The sequence below is a fragment of the Sinohyriopsis cumingii genome, chromosome 9 (assembly GCF_028554795.1).
Source record: "Sinohyriopsis cumingii isolate HCF-2022 chromosome 9, ASM2855479v2, whole genome shotgun sequence".
NCBI classification, from domain to species: Eukaryota; Metazoa; Mollusca; class Bivalvia; order Unionida; family Unionidae; genus Sinohyriopsis; species Sinohyriopsis cumingii.
This window is the reverse complement of record NC_142969.1, coordinates 44545020-44559814: the sequence shown is the minus strand read 5'-3', so window position 1 is coordinate 44559814 and position 14795 is coordinate 44545020. Positions and strand designations below refer to the sequence as shown.

General features: G+C 35.7%; 6 non-coding genes across 6 annotated transcripts; all 6 read right to left on the bottom strand.

Moving 5' to 3' along the window:
- Nucleotides 1-2673: 2673 nt before the first annotated feature.
- Nucleotides 2674-2745, bottom strand: Trnag-ucc (transfer RNA glycine (anticodon UCC)). The gene has a single exon. It is a non-coding gene; the product is annotated as a tRNA-Gly (tRNA).
- Nucleotides 2746-3903: 1158 nt separating this feature from the next.
- On the bottom strand, nt 3904-3975 carry Trnag-ucc (transfer RNA glycine (anticodon UCC)). Its single transcript has one exon. It is a non-coding gene; the product is annotated as a tRNA-Gly (tRNA).
- Nucleotides 3976-7252: 3277 nt separating this feature from the next.
- Nucleotides 7253-7324, bottom strand: Trnag-ucc (transfer RNA glycine (anticodon UCC)). The gene has a single exon. It is a non-coding gene; the product is annotated as a tRNA-Gly (tRNA).
- A 1158-nt stretch (nt 7325-8482) lies between these two features.
- Nucleotides 8483-8554, bottom strand: Trnag-ucc (transfer RNA glycine (anticodon UCC)). Its single transcript has one exon. It is a non-coding gene; the product is annotated as a tRNA-Gly (tRNA).
- Nucleotides 8555-11831: 3277 nt separating this feature from the next.
- On the bottom strand, nt 11832-11903 carry Trnag-ucc (transfer RNA glycine (anticodon UCC)). The gene has a single exon. It is a non-coding gene; the product is annotated as a tRNA-Gly (tRNA).
- Nucleotides 11904-13061: 1158 nt separating this feature from the next.
- Nucleotides 13062-13133, bottom strand: Trnag-ucc (transfer RNA glycine (anticodon UCC)). Its single transcript has one exon. It is a non-coding gene; the product is annotated as a tRNA-Gly (tRNA).
- Between the last annotated feature and the right edge of the window lie 1662 nt (nt 13134-14795).

Here is a 14795-nt window from a genome sequence, read left to right as displayed (position 1 = left end):
TGTCAATATTCCATTTAACACTGACATTCTTATGACAAAAAATTATACTTGATCTCCATCGCATGATAACAAATTTTTTTGTTGTTGTGTCATTTGATAATGTTTGTTGCGTAGCCCATCTACCTGGACCAACAAGATATCTCTTAAAATGATGGTCGCTATTCTCATAATGCGTGTCTAAACATAGTAATAAATTAATGACTCTTTTAATACGGAGAAATGAAATGAAGACATGAGATACATCCATTTCTTTTCGTCTCCATTTGTATTAAATAACTCCATCTCATTACAAGCAGTCTTAAAAACATCGTGTAGTCATCGCTATAGGTCTATTGATATGTAAAATACATTTTAGTTGCCTTGTGCATATCTGTACTGGATTCAGAGTAAAATACTTCAATGACATGAATATGGGTATTATTTTCTTTTTTCTATCTGCAAACGTAGCATCAACAAACCATATACATGGTTGCTGAAAAAGGACAACAGGTGGCAGAACGGCGTCGATTCTCTTGCTTGTTCCAATAAATATGTGGACTCTTTATGAAAAAAGTTCTCTGGTTAGTCAAGTGATTGATTCTCTAATAAAAATGGCACTGACAGTTGACTAACTGAATTAATTTAAAGTTGGATAGGTTGGTTGATGCAAAAATTATTTGTTGGATTTGATATTACATGGCTTTATGATTAGCAGACTCCTGATCAATGTATCGCATTAGTCTTTTTATTTTCAAAAAGGCATGCCTATCAATGAAGAGATGTGGTTTTTTTGTAAGTCTTGCGGCGAGCTGTCAGGATTTGGACAGTGTGATTTACGTGCGAGACTGAAAAGTTGAAATTCATTGTGATTTAGCCGGTTTGCAATTGTACTTTCTTTTGGACTAATTTGACCAAGCATAATTTTGATTTGGAATGTTTTGTTTCTCATACAAAATGAGAGCAAAGACAACATTCAAATAAAAATATAAGCAAACATTTTGTTTAGTTATTAAGTTGAGTTTTTAATATATAGCTATAAAAATGTATAGATTTCCTATTCAACTGATTTTAAAAGTAGAGTCGGTAGATTGTTTTCTTTTGACATGACATATATTATAATGAACTATCTATTTATGTATATAAACGCTTCAAGGACTGGGCAAATCCGGCCGAAATAGATGCGTCAATCAGTTTCCGAAATTAGTTTTCTTATTTTACCCAGGGGAAAAAGTTCATTGATCGGCAAAGAAAAACATGGACGGTCAGCCGGACGGAAACACATGTATCTGTTTTTCCTTGGGTTTGTTCCCATTGATCTATGTTAGGAAATATTTTCCGTAATGTCATTTTCAAAATATTATTGTCTTTACTATGGCGAGGAAAGTGAAAGTTGTTTGGATTTACCACGAGGTAATTAGTTCCCAGAGAGGCCGCCGTTCGGAGCTTGCCTGAGTAAACATCCAACCCGGTACCCTTTTTGATACCGAATCAGAAGCTCTTCCAACTAAGCATCGCGGCCATCTTTGGAATTAGCGGAAGATTTATGAACGTCATACATATGCAAAAAATAATGATGCACAGCGAAGAAAAGTATTGAATCTTGTGACCGAGGGTTGCTCAAAAATCTCCAACAGGAGATATGTTCGCTTTAAGTAGGGCAGTGACAAAAAGCGATGTTTCAGCCAGGAATCGAACCCGGATCGACTGCTTGGAATTGCCATCACTTAGGGGACATGTCATGCATAATGCTTGTCTGTGATGTGTAAGAGACATCCATGTTAGATAGACTGTCTCGTTGTATTCACTACTGACGTTGTTGTTGCAAATTTTGACGCCATTTTCAGCACAAGATAGGCTATACATGGCGGCCAGTATAAATGGTGGAGGAAGAATCCAGGAAAGCCCTGGAAAGAACCACCGACCCACGAGAACCTACCGGCAAGCTTCCTCTCATCCCAACATTGGCCGAACCCGAGACTCGAAACCATGCCGACAGAGGTGAGATGGCAGTGATCCGTAACGGTGAGCGCTTTAGACCACTGGGAAGTTCGGAGGGTGTGGTGTTTGGACCTTCACTACGGACAGTTTCGTGAATGTTATGTAAAGACGAAATACAAAAAATACAACATTAATTAATAGGAGAACGAATCGATGCATTTACTTTAGGAAAAGAAAGTAAACCAAAGCGTATGTGCATGTAATATGAGGAAAGCTTTTCACATATGTGTCAAAATATGTGAAAATTATTCTCGAATATATGGTAATTACTGTAAAGGACTAAGACACATTATGAAGAAGGAACATAGAAATCAGAAGAAAGAAAGAATATATAAAGACGTGTTTCGAAAAGAGATGTAAAAGTGAAAGCAATTGAGGCAGATAAAGCAACAAGTGTTAAAATATATGATCATCATCTGACAGTTGTTGGTTACATGACCGCCGTCCCGAAGGTGGCCTGAGTGAATATCGAACCGGTCACCCTTGGATAACGAATCGGATACTCTACCAACTAAGCTATCGTGCCTGTCTTCGGAATTAGTGCAATGCTTATGGCCGTCCTACATATGAAATCAAAATCATGCACAGTGAAGAGAAGTATTGAAACTTGTGACTGAGGGTTGCTAGATATCCAAAAGAGAAATAAAACAAAGACGCTGATATGTTCTCTTTTATGCTCGTTATAAAAAAATGACATGCGTCAGCCGGGAATCGAACCCGGATCGGCTGCTTGGAAGGCAACCATGCTAACCTTTACACCACCGACGCGCTGGTTATACTCTATTCTCGTCACTTAGGTGACAGGTCATGTATAATGTTTGTCATTACAGTGACTAATTCAACGTGGCATAGTTTGGATTGATCCATTTATCTTTCCCTTGCAAATATTCTCAAAGAGAACAGTCAAATAAAAATATTTGCAAAAATATTTTGATGTCATTTGTGTCAGTTTTAATATATAGATGTTAGAGTGTCTTCATTGTGTGATCCGTCTGGAGTATTTTATTTCTTTATTCATAGTGCTGTTTTGTTTGCTAGAAGAAATTGTATACCATACCAATCGGGAGATCTGAACTAGGAAGAAATAGAGAAAAAGAAAGATACAAACAATCGCTTTGAAAAGAGATGGAAAAGTGAGGACATTACTAGCAACAGGAGAACCTCAAGCAAGAAACATAAACATGTATCGTTTGGATCCTATAAGGCTGTTGGTTCATGGCAGGTTGACAGTGCATTTTGTATTAAATGTTTAATAAATTCATTGAAAGGTTATGGTCCAGGCATCCATAATTCATTATCAAATTTATAGCTCAAGAGACAAAATCTTAAATTTTGTAAAATCTTTTGATAATTAGTTTAGATTATTATTTGAAAGTAGATGAATACATGTGGGATTATATGGCTGCTTCTGATAATATTTAAGTAGATATTTGCGTCAATATTTCATTTAACGTTGACATTCTAATGCCAAAAAAATTATACTAGACTCCATAACATTATAACAAAATTTTGGTTTTGTGTGTGATATGATGTTTGTTGCGTAGCCCATCTACCTGGATCAACACGAAATATCTTAAAATGATGCTCGCTATTGTCGTAATGCGTGTCTAATCACAGTACTAAAATAATAATTCTTTTAATACGGAGAAAGGAAATGAAGAGATGAGATACATCCATTTCTTTTTATCTCCATTTGTATTAAATAACACGCTTTGATACCGAATCAGAAACTCTATCAACTAAGTTATCGTGGCTGTCTTCGGAATTAGTGGAAGGTTTATGAACGTCCTACATATGAAAAACAAAATCATGCACAGTGAAGAGAAGTATTGAAACTTGTGACTGAGGGTTGCTAAATATCCGAAAGAGAAGAAAAACAAAGACGCTGATATGTTCGCTTTTAAACTCGGTATTGACAAAATGACATGCGTCAGCCGGGAATCGAACCCGGATCGGCTGCTTGGAAGGCAACCATGCTAACCTTTACACCACCGACGCGCTGATGATACTCTATTCTCGTCACTTAGGTAATAGGTCATGCATAACGTTAATCATTCCTGTGTGAGAGATCAGTGAAGTAACAATATTCGCAAATTATCTGGTGTTATTTGTTTCAGTTTGAATTTATAGATGTTAGAATGTCTTCAGTGTGTTACACATCTGGATTATTTTATTCCTTTATTCATAGTGTTGTTTGTTTTGCTAGAAGAAATTGTATACAATACCAATCGGGAGAACTGAAACAGAAAAAATATAGAAAAAAAGAAAGATACAAACCATCGCTTTGAAAAGAGATGGAAAAGCGAGGACATTACCATTAACAGAGGGACCTCAGGCAAGATACGTAAACATGTATAATTAGGATCCTATACGGTTGTTGGTTCATGGCAGTTGGACAGTGCAGTTTGTATTAAATGTTTAGTAAATTCAATGAAAGATTATGGTCCATTCATCCAGAATTCATTATCAAATCGACAGCTCAAGAGACAAAATCTTCAATTTCGTATAATCTTTTGATAATTCGTTTTGATAATTATTTGAAAATAGATGAATAGATGTGGGATTATATGGCTGCTTCTGAGAATATTTAAGTAGGTGTTTGTGTCAATATTCCATTTAACACTGACATTCTTATGACAAAAAATTATACTTGATCTCCATCGCATGATAACAAATTTTTTTGTTGTTGTGTCATTTGATAATGTTTGTTGCGTAGCCCATCTACCTGGACCAACAAGATATCTCTTAAAATGATGGTCGCTATTCTCATAATGCGTGTCTAAACATAGTAATAAATTAATGACTCTTTTAATACGGAGAAATGAAATGAAGACATGAGATACATCCATTTCTTTTCGTCTCCATTTGTATTAAATAACTCCATCTCATTACAAGCAGTCTTAAAAACATCGTGTAGTCATCGCTATAGGTCTATTGATATGTAAAATACATTTTAGTTGCCTTGTGCATATCTGTACTGGATTCAGAGTAAAATACTTCAATGACATGAATATGGGTATTATTTTCTTTTTTCTATCTGCAAACGTAGCATCAACAAACCATATACATGGTTGCTGAAAAAGGACAACAGGTGGCAGAACGGCGTCGATTCTCTTGCTTGTTCCAATAAATATGTGGACTCTTTATGAAAAAAGTTCTCTGGTTAGTCAAGTGATTGATTCTCTAATAAAAATGGCACTGACAGTTGACTAACTGAATTAATTTAAAGTTGGATAGGTTGGTTGATGCAAAAATTATTTGTTGGATTTGATATTACATGGCTTTATGATTAGCAGACTCCTGATCAATGTATCGCATTAGTCTTTTTATTTTCAAAAAGGCATGCCTATCAATGAAGAGATGTGGTTTTTTTGTAAGTCTTGCGGCGAGCTGTCAGGATTTGGACAGTGTGATTTACGTGCGAGACTGAAAAGTTGAAATTCATTGTGATTTAGCCGGTTTGCAATTGTACTTTCTTTTGGACTAATTTGACCAAGCATAATTTTGATTTGGAATGTTTTGTTTCTCATACAAAATGAGAGCAAAGACAACATTCAAATAAAAATATAAGCAAACATTTTGTTTAGTTATTAAGTTGAGTTTTTAATATATAGCTATAAAAATGTATAGATTTCCTATTCAACTGATTTTAAAAGTAGAGTCGGTAGATTGTTTTCTTTTGACATGACATATATTATAATGAACTATCTATTTATGTATATAAACGCTTCAAGGACTGGGCAAATCCGGCCGAAATAGATGCGTCAATCAGTTTCCGAAATTAGTTTTCTTATTTTACCCAGGGGAAAAAGTTCATTGATCGGCAAAGAAAAACATGGACGGTCAGTCGGACGGAAACACATGTATCTGTTTTTCCTTGGGTTTGTTCCCATTGATCTATGTTAGGAAATATTTTCCGTAATGTCATTTTCAAAATATTATTGTCTTTACTATGGCGAGGAAAGTGAAAGTTGTTTGGATTTACCACGAGGTAATTAGTTCCCAGAGAGGCCGCCGTTCGGAGCTTGCCTGAGTAAACATCCAACCCGGTACCCTTTTTGATACCGAATCAGAAGCTCTTCCAACTAAGCATCGCGGCCATCTTTGGAATTAGCGGAAGATTTATGAACGTCATACATATGCAAAAAATAATGATGCACAGCGAAGAAAAGTATTGAATCTTGTGACCGAGGGTTGCTCAAAAATCTCCAACAGGAGATATGTTCGCTTTAAGTAGGGCAGTGACAAAAAGCGATGTTTCAGCCAGGAATCGAACCCGGATCGACTGCTTGGAATTGCCATCACTTAGGGGACATGTCATGCATAATGCTTGTCTGTGATGTGTAAGAGACATCCATGTTAGATAGACTGTCTCGTTGTATTCACTACTGACGTTGTTGTTGCAAATTTTGACGCCATTTTCAGCACAAGATAGGCTATACATGGCGGCCAGTATAAATGGTGGAGGAAGAATCCAGGAAAGCCCTGGAAAGAACCACCGACCCACGAGAACCTACCGGCAAGCTTCCTCTCATCCCAACATTGGCCGAACCCGAGACTCGAAACCATGCCGACAGAGGTGAGATGGCAGTGATCCGTAACGGTGAGCGCTTTAGACCACTGGGAAGTTCGGAGGGTGTGGTGTTTGGACCTTCACTACGGACAGTTTCGTGAATGTTATGTAAAGACGAAATACAAAAAATACAACATTAATTAATAGGAGAACGAATCGATGCATTTACTTTAGGAAAAGAAAGTAAACCAAAGCGTATGTGCATGTAATATGAGGAAAGCTTTTCACATATGTGTCAAAATATGTGAAAATTATTCTCGAATATATGGTAATTACTGTAAAGGACTAAGACACATTATGAAGAAGGAACATAGAAATCAGAAGAAAGAAAGAATATATAAAGACGTGTTTCGAAAAGAGATGTAAAAGTGAAAGCAATTGAGGCAGATAAAGCAACAAGTGTTAAAATATATGATCATCATCTGACAGTTGTTGGTTACATGACCGCCGTCCCGAAAGTGGCCTGAGTGAATATCGAACCGGTCACCCTTGGATAACGAATCGGATACTCTACCAACTAAGCTATCGTGCCTGTCTTCGGAATTAGTGCAATGCTTATGGCCGTCCTACATATGAAATCAAAATCATGCACAGTGAAGAGAAGTATTGAAACTTGTGACTGAGGGTTGCTAGATATCCAAAAGAGAAATAAAACAAAGACGCTGATATGTTCTCTTTTATGCTCGTTATAAAAAAATGACATGCGTCAGCCGGGAATCGAACCCGGATCGGCTGCTTGGAAGGCAACCATGCTAACCTTTACACCACCGACGCGCTGGTTATACTCTATTCTCGTCACTTAGGTGACAGGTCATGTATAATGTTTGTCATTACAGTGACTAATTCAACGTGGCATAGTTTGGATTGATCCATTTATCTTTCCCTTGCAAATATTCTCAAAGAGAACAGTCAAATAAAAATATTTGCAAAAATATTTTGATGTCATTTGTGTCAGTTTTAATATATAGATGTTAGAGTGTCTTCATTGTGTGATCCGTCTGGAGTATTTTATTTCTTTATTCATAGTGCTGTTTTGTTTGCTAGAAGAAATTGTATACCATACCAATCGGGAGATCTGAACTAGGAAGAAATAGAGAAAAAGAAAGATACAAACAATCGCTTTGAAAAGAGATGGAAAAGTGAGGACATTACTAGCAACAGGAGAACCTCAAGCAAGAAACATAAACATGTATCGTTTGGATCCTATAAGGTTAATGGTTAATGGCAGGTTGACAGTGCATTTTGTATTAAATGTTTAATAAATTCATTGAAAGGTTATGGTCCAGGCATCCATAATTCATTATCAAATTTATAGCTCAAGAGACAAAATCTTAAATTTTGTAAAATCTTTTGATAATTAGTTTAGATTATTATTTGAAAGTAGATGAATACATGTGGGATTATATGGCTGCTTCTGATAATATTTAAGTAGATATTTGCGTCAATATTTCATTTAACGTTGACATTCTAATGCCAAAAAAATTATACTAGACTCCATAACATTATAACAAAATTTTGGTTTTGTGTGTGATATGATGTTTGTTGCGTAGCCCATCTACCTGGATCAACACGAAATATCTTAAAATGATGCTCGCTATTGTCGTAATGCGTGTCTAATCACAGTACTAAAATAATAATTCTTTTAATACGGAGAAAGGAAATGAAGAGATGAGATACATCCATTTCTTTTTATCTCCATTTGTATTAAATAACACGCTTTGATACCGAATCAGAAACTCTATCAACTAAGTTATCGTGGCTGTCTTCGGAATTAGTGGAAGGTTTATGAACGTCCTACATATGAAAAACAAAATCATGCACAGTGAAGAGAAGTATTGAAACTTGTGACTGAGGGTTGCTAAATATCCGAAAGAGAAGAAAAACAAAGACGCTGATATGTTCGCTTTTAAACTCGGTATTGACAAAATGACATGCGTCAGCCGGGAATCGAACCCGGATCGGCTGCTTGGAAGGCAACCATGCTAACCTTTACACCACCGACGCGCTGATGATACTCTATTCTCGTCACTTAGGTAATAGGTCATGCATAACGTTAATCATTCCTGTGTGAGAGATCAGTGAAGTAACAATATTCGCAAATTATCTGGTGTTATTTGTTTCAGTTTGAATTTATAGATGTTAGAATGTCTTCAGTGTGTTACACATCTGGATTATTTTATTCCTTTATTCATAGTGTTGTTTGTTTTGCTAGAAGAAATTGTATACAATACCAATCGGGAGAACTGAAACAGAAAAAATATAGAAAAAAAGAAAGATACAAACCATCGCTTTGAAAAGAGATGGAAAAGCGAGGACATTACCATTAACAGAGGGACCTCAGGCAAGATACGTAAACATGTATAATTAGGATCCTATACGGTTGTTGGTTCATGGCAGTTGGACAGTGCAGTTTGTATTAAATGTTTAGTAAATTCAATGAAAGATTATGGTCCATTCATCCAGAATTCATTATCAAATCGACAGCTCAAGAGACAAAATCTTCAATTTCGTATAATCTTTTGATAATTCGTTTTGATAATTATTTGAAAATAGATGAATACATGTGGGATTATATGGCTGCTTCTGAGAATATTTAAGTAGGTGTTTGTGTCAATATTCCATTTAACACTGACATTCTTATGACAAAAAATTATACTTGATCTCCATCGCATGATAACAAATTTTTTTGTTGTTGTGTCATTTGATAATGTTTGTTGCGTAGCCCATCTACCTGGACCAACAAGATATCTCTTAAAATGATGGTCGCTATTCTCATAATGCGTGTCTAAACATAGTAATAAATTAATGACTCTTTTAATACGGAGAAATGAAATGAAGACATGAGATACATCCATTTCTTTTCGTCTCCATTTGTATTAAATAACTCCATCTCATTACAAGCAGTCTTAAAAACATCGTGTAGTCATCGCTATAGGTCTATTGATATGTAAAATACATTTTAGTTGCCTTGTGCATATCTGTACTGGATTCAGAGTAAAATACTTCAATGACATGAATATGGGTATTATTTTCTTTTTTCTATCTGCAAACGTAGCATCAACAAACCATATACATGGTTGCTGAAAAAGGACAACAGGTGGCAGAACGGCGTCGATTCTCTTGCTTGTTCCAATAAATATGTGGACTCTTTATGAAAAAAGTTCTCTGGTTAGTCAAGTGATTGATTCTCTAATAAAAATGGCACTGACAGTTGACTAACTGAATTAATTTAAAGTTGGATAGGTTGGTTGATGCAAAAATTATTTGTTGGATTTGATATTACATGGCTTTATGATTAGCAGACTCCTGATCAATGTATCGCATTAGTCTTTTTATTTTCAAAAAGGCATGCCTATCAATGAAGAGATGTGGTTTTTTTGTAAGTCTTGCGGCGAGCTGTCAGGATTTGGACAGTGTGATTTACGTGCGAGACTGAAAAGTTGAAATTCATTGTGATTTAGCCGGTTTGCAATTGTACTTTCTTTTGGACTAATTTGACCAAGCATAATTTTGATTTGGAATGTTTTGTTTCTCATACAAAATGAGAGCAAAGACAACATTCAAATAAAAATATAAGCAAACATTTTGTTTAGTTATTAAGTTGAGTTTTTAATATATAGCTATAAAAATGTATAGATTTCCTATTCAACTGATTTTAAAAGTAGAGTCGGTAGATTGTTTTCTTTTGACATGACATATATTATAATGAACTATCTATTTATGTATATAAACGCTTCAAGGACTGGGCAAATCCGGCCGAAATAGATGCGTCAATCAGTTTCCGAAATTAGTTTTCTTATTTTACCCAGGGGAAAAAGTTCATTGATCGGCAAAGAAAAACATGGACGGTCAGCCGGACGGAAACACATGTATCTGTTTTTCCTTGGGTTTGTTCCCATTGATCTATGTTAGGAAATATTTTCCGTAATGTCATTTTCAAAATATTATTGTCTTTACTATGGCGAGGAAAGTGAAAGTTGTTTGGATTTACCACGAGGTAATTAGTTCCCAGAGAGGCCGCCGTTCGGAGCTTGCCTGAGTAAACATCCAACCCGGTACCCTTTTTGATACCGAATCAGAAGCTCTTCCAACTAAGCATCGCGGCCATCTTTGGAATTAGCGGAAGATTTATGAACGTCATACATATGCAAAAAATAATGATGCACAGCGAAGAAAAGTATTGAATCTTGTGACCGAGGGTTGCTCAAAAATCTCCAACAGGAGATATGTTCGCTTTAAGTAGGGCAGTGACAAAAAGCGATGTTTCAGCCAGGAATCGAACCCGGATCGACTGCTTGGAATTGCCATCACTTAGGGGACATGTCATGCATAATGCTTGTCTGTGATGTGTAAGAGACATCCATGTTAGATAGACTGTCTCGTTGTATTCACTACTGACGTTGTTGTTGCAAATTTTGACGCCATTTTCAGCACAAGATAGGCTATACATGGCGGCCAGTATAAATGGTGGAGGAAGAATCCAGGAAAGCCCTGGAAAGAACCACCGACCCACGAGAACCTACCGGCAAGCTTCCTCTCATCCCAACATTGGCCGAACCCGAGACTCGAAACCATGCCGACAGAGGTGAGATGGCAGTGATCCGTAACGGTGAGCGCTTTAGACCACTGGGAAGTTCGGAGGGTGTGGTGTTTGGACCTTCACTACGGACAGTTTCGTGAATGTTATGTAAAGACGAAATACAAAAAATACAACATTAATTAATAGGAGAACGAATCGATGCATTTACTTTAGGAAAAGAAAGTAAACCAAAGCGTATGTGCATGTAATATGAGGAAAGCTTTTCACATATGTGTCAAAATATGTGAAAATTATTCTCGAATATATGGTAATTACTGTAAAGGACTAAGACACATTATGAAGAAGGAACATAGAAATCAGAAGAAAGAAAGAATATATAAAGACGTGTTTCGAAAAGAGATGTAAAAGTGAAAGCAATTGAGGCAGATAAAGCAACAAGTGTTAAAATATATGATCATCATCTGACAGTTGTTGGTTACATGACCGCCGTCCCGAAAGTGGCCTGAGTGAATATCGAACCGGTCACCCTTGGATAACGAATCGGATACTCTACCAACTAAGCTATCGTGCCTGTCTTCGGAATTAGTGCAATGCTTATGGCCGTCCTACATATGAAATCAAAATCATGCACAGTGAAGAGAAGTATTGAAACTTGTGACTGAGGGTTGCTAGATATCCAAAAGAGAAATAAAACAAAGACGCTGATATGTTCTCTTTTATGCTCGTTATAAAAAAATGACATGCGTCAGCCGGGAATCGAACCCGGATCGGCTGCTTGGAAGGCAACCATGCTAACCTTTACACCACCGACGCGCTGGTTATACTCTATTCTCGTCACTTAGGTGACAGGTCATGTATAATGTTTGTCATTACAGTGACTAATTCAACGTGGCATAGTTTGGATTGATCCATTTATCTTTCCCTTGCAAATATTCTCAAAGAGAACAGTCAAATAAAAATATTTGCAAAAATATTTTGATGTCATTTGTGTCAGTTTTAATATATAGATGTTAGAGTGTCTTCATTGTGTGATCCGTCTGGAGTATTTTATTTCTTTATTCATAGTGCTGTTTTGTTTGCTAGAAGAAATTGTATACCATACCAATCGGGAGATCTGAACTAGGAAGAAATAGAGAAAAAGAAAGATACAAACAATCGCTTTGAAAAGAGATGGAAAAGTGAGGACATTACTAGCAACAGGAGAACCTCAAGCAAGAAACATAAACATGTATCGTTTGGATCCTATAAGGCTGTTGGTTCATGGCAGGTTGACAGTGCATTTTGTATTAAATGTTTAATAAATTCATTGAAAGGTTATGGTCCAGGCATCCATAATTCATTATCAAATTTATAGCTCAAGAGACAAAATCTTAAATTTTGTAAAATCTTTTGATAATTAGTTTAGATTATTATTTGAAAGTAGATGAATACATGTGGGATTATATGGCTGCTTCTGATAATATTTAAGTAGATATTTGCGTCAATATTTCATTTAACGTTGACATTCTAATGCCAAAAAAATTATACTAGACTCCATAACATTATAACAAAATTTTGGTTTTGTGTGTGATATGATGTTTGTTGCGTAGCCCATCTACCTGGATCAACACGAAATATCTTAAAATGATGCTCGCTATTGTCGTAATGCGTGTCTAATCACAGTACTAAAATAATAATTCTTTTAATACGGAGAAAGGAAATGAAGAGATGAGATACATCCATTTCTTTTTATCTCCATTTGTATTAAATAACACGCTTTGATACCGAATCAGAAACTCTATCAACTAAGTTATCGTGGCTGTCTTCGGAATTAGTGGAAGGTTTATGAACGTCCTACATATGAAAAACAAAATCATGCACAGTGAAGAGAAGTATTGAAACTTGTGACTGAGGGTTGCTAAATATCCGAAAGAGAAGAAAAACAAAGACGCTGATATGTTCGCTTTTAAACTCGGTATTGACAAAATGACATGCGTCAGCCGGGAATCGAACCCGGATCGGCTGCTTGGAAGGCAACCATGCTAACCTTTACACCACCGACGCGCTGATGATACTCTATTCTCGTCACTTAGGTAATAGGTCATGCATAACGTTAATCATTCCTGTGTGAGAGATCAGTGAAGTAACAATATTCGCAAATTATCTGGTGTTATTTGTTTCAGTTTGAATTTATAGATGTTAGAATGTCTTCAGTGTGTTACACATCTGGATTATTTTATTCCTTTATTCATAGTGTTGTTTGTTTTGCTAGAAGAAATTGTATACAATACCAATCGGGAGAACTGAAACAGAAAAAATATAGAAAAAAAGAAAGATACAAACCATCGCTTTGAAAAGAGATGGAAAAGCGAGGACATTACCATTAACAGAGGGACCTCAGGCAAGATACGTAAACATGTATAATTAGGATCCTATACGGTTGTTGGTTCATGGCAGTTGGACAGTGCAGTTTGTATTAAATGTTTAGTAAATTCAATGAAAGATTATGGTCCATTCATCCAGAATTCATTATCAAATCGACAGCTCAAGAGACAAAATCTTCAATTTCGTATAATCTTTTGATAATTCGTTTTGATAATTATTTGAAAATAGATGAATAGATGTGGGATTATATGGCTGCTTCTGAGAATATTTAAGTAGGTGTTTGTGTCAATATTCCATTTAACACTGACATTCTTATGACAAAAAATTATACTTGATCTCCATCGCATGATAACAAATTTTTTTGTTGTTGTGTCATTTGATAATGTTTGTTGCGTAGCCCATCTACCTGGACCAACAAGATATCTCTTAAAATGATGGTCGCTATTCTCATAATGCGTGTCTAAACATAGTAATAAATTAATGACTCTTTTAATACGGAGAAATGAAATGAAGACATGAGATACATCCATTTCTTTTCGTCTCCATTTGTATTAAATAACTCCATCTCATTACAAGCAGTCTTAAAAACATCGTGTAGTCATCGCTATAGGTCTATTGATATGTAAAATACATTTTAGTTGCCTTGTGCATATCTGTACTGGATTCAGAGTAAAATACTTCAATGACATGAATATGGGTATTATTTTCTTTTTTCTATCTGCAAACGTAGCATCAACAAACCATATACATGGTTGCTGAAAAAGGACAACAGGTGGCAGAACGGCGTCGATTCTCTTGCTTGTTCCAATAAATATGTGGACTCTTTATGAAAAAAGTTCTCTGGTTAGTCAAGTGATTGATTCTCTAATAAAAATGGCACTGACAGTTGACTAACTGAATTAATTTAAAGTTGGATAGGTTGGTTGATGCAAAAATTATTTGTTGGATTTGATATTACATGGCTTTATGATTAGCAGACTCCTGATCAATGTATCGCATTAGTCTTTTTATTTTCAAAAAGGCATGCCTATCAATGAAGAGATGTGGTTTTTTTGTAAGTCTTGCGGCGAGCTGTCAGGATTTGGACAGTGTGATTTACGTGCGAGACTGAAAAGTTGAAATTCATTGTGATTTAGCCGGTTTGCAATTGTACTTTCTTTTGGACTAATTTGACCAAGCATAATTTTGATTTGGAATGTTTTGTTTCTCATACAAAATGAGAGCAAAGACAACATTCAAATAAAAATATAAGCAAACATTTTGTTTAGTTATTAAGTTGAGTTTTTAATATATAGCTATAAAAATGTATAGATTTCCTATTCAACTGATTTTAAAAGTAGA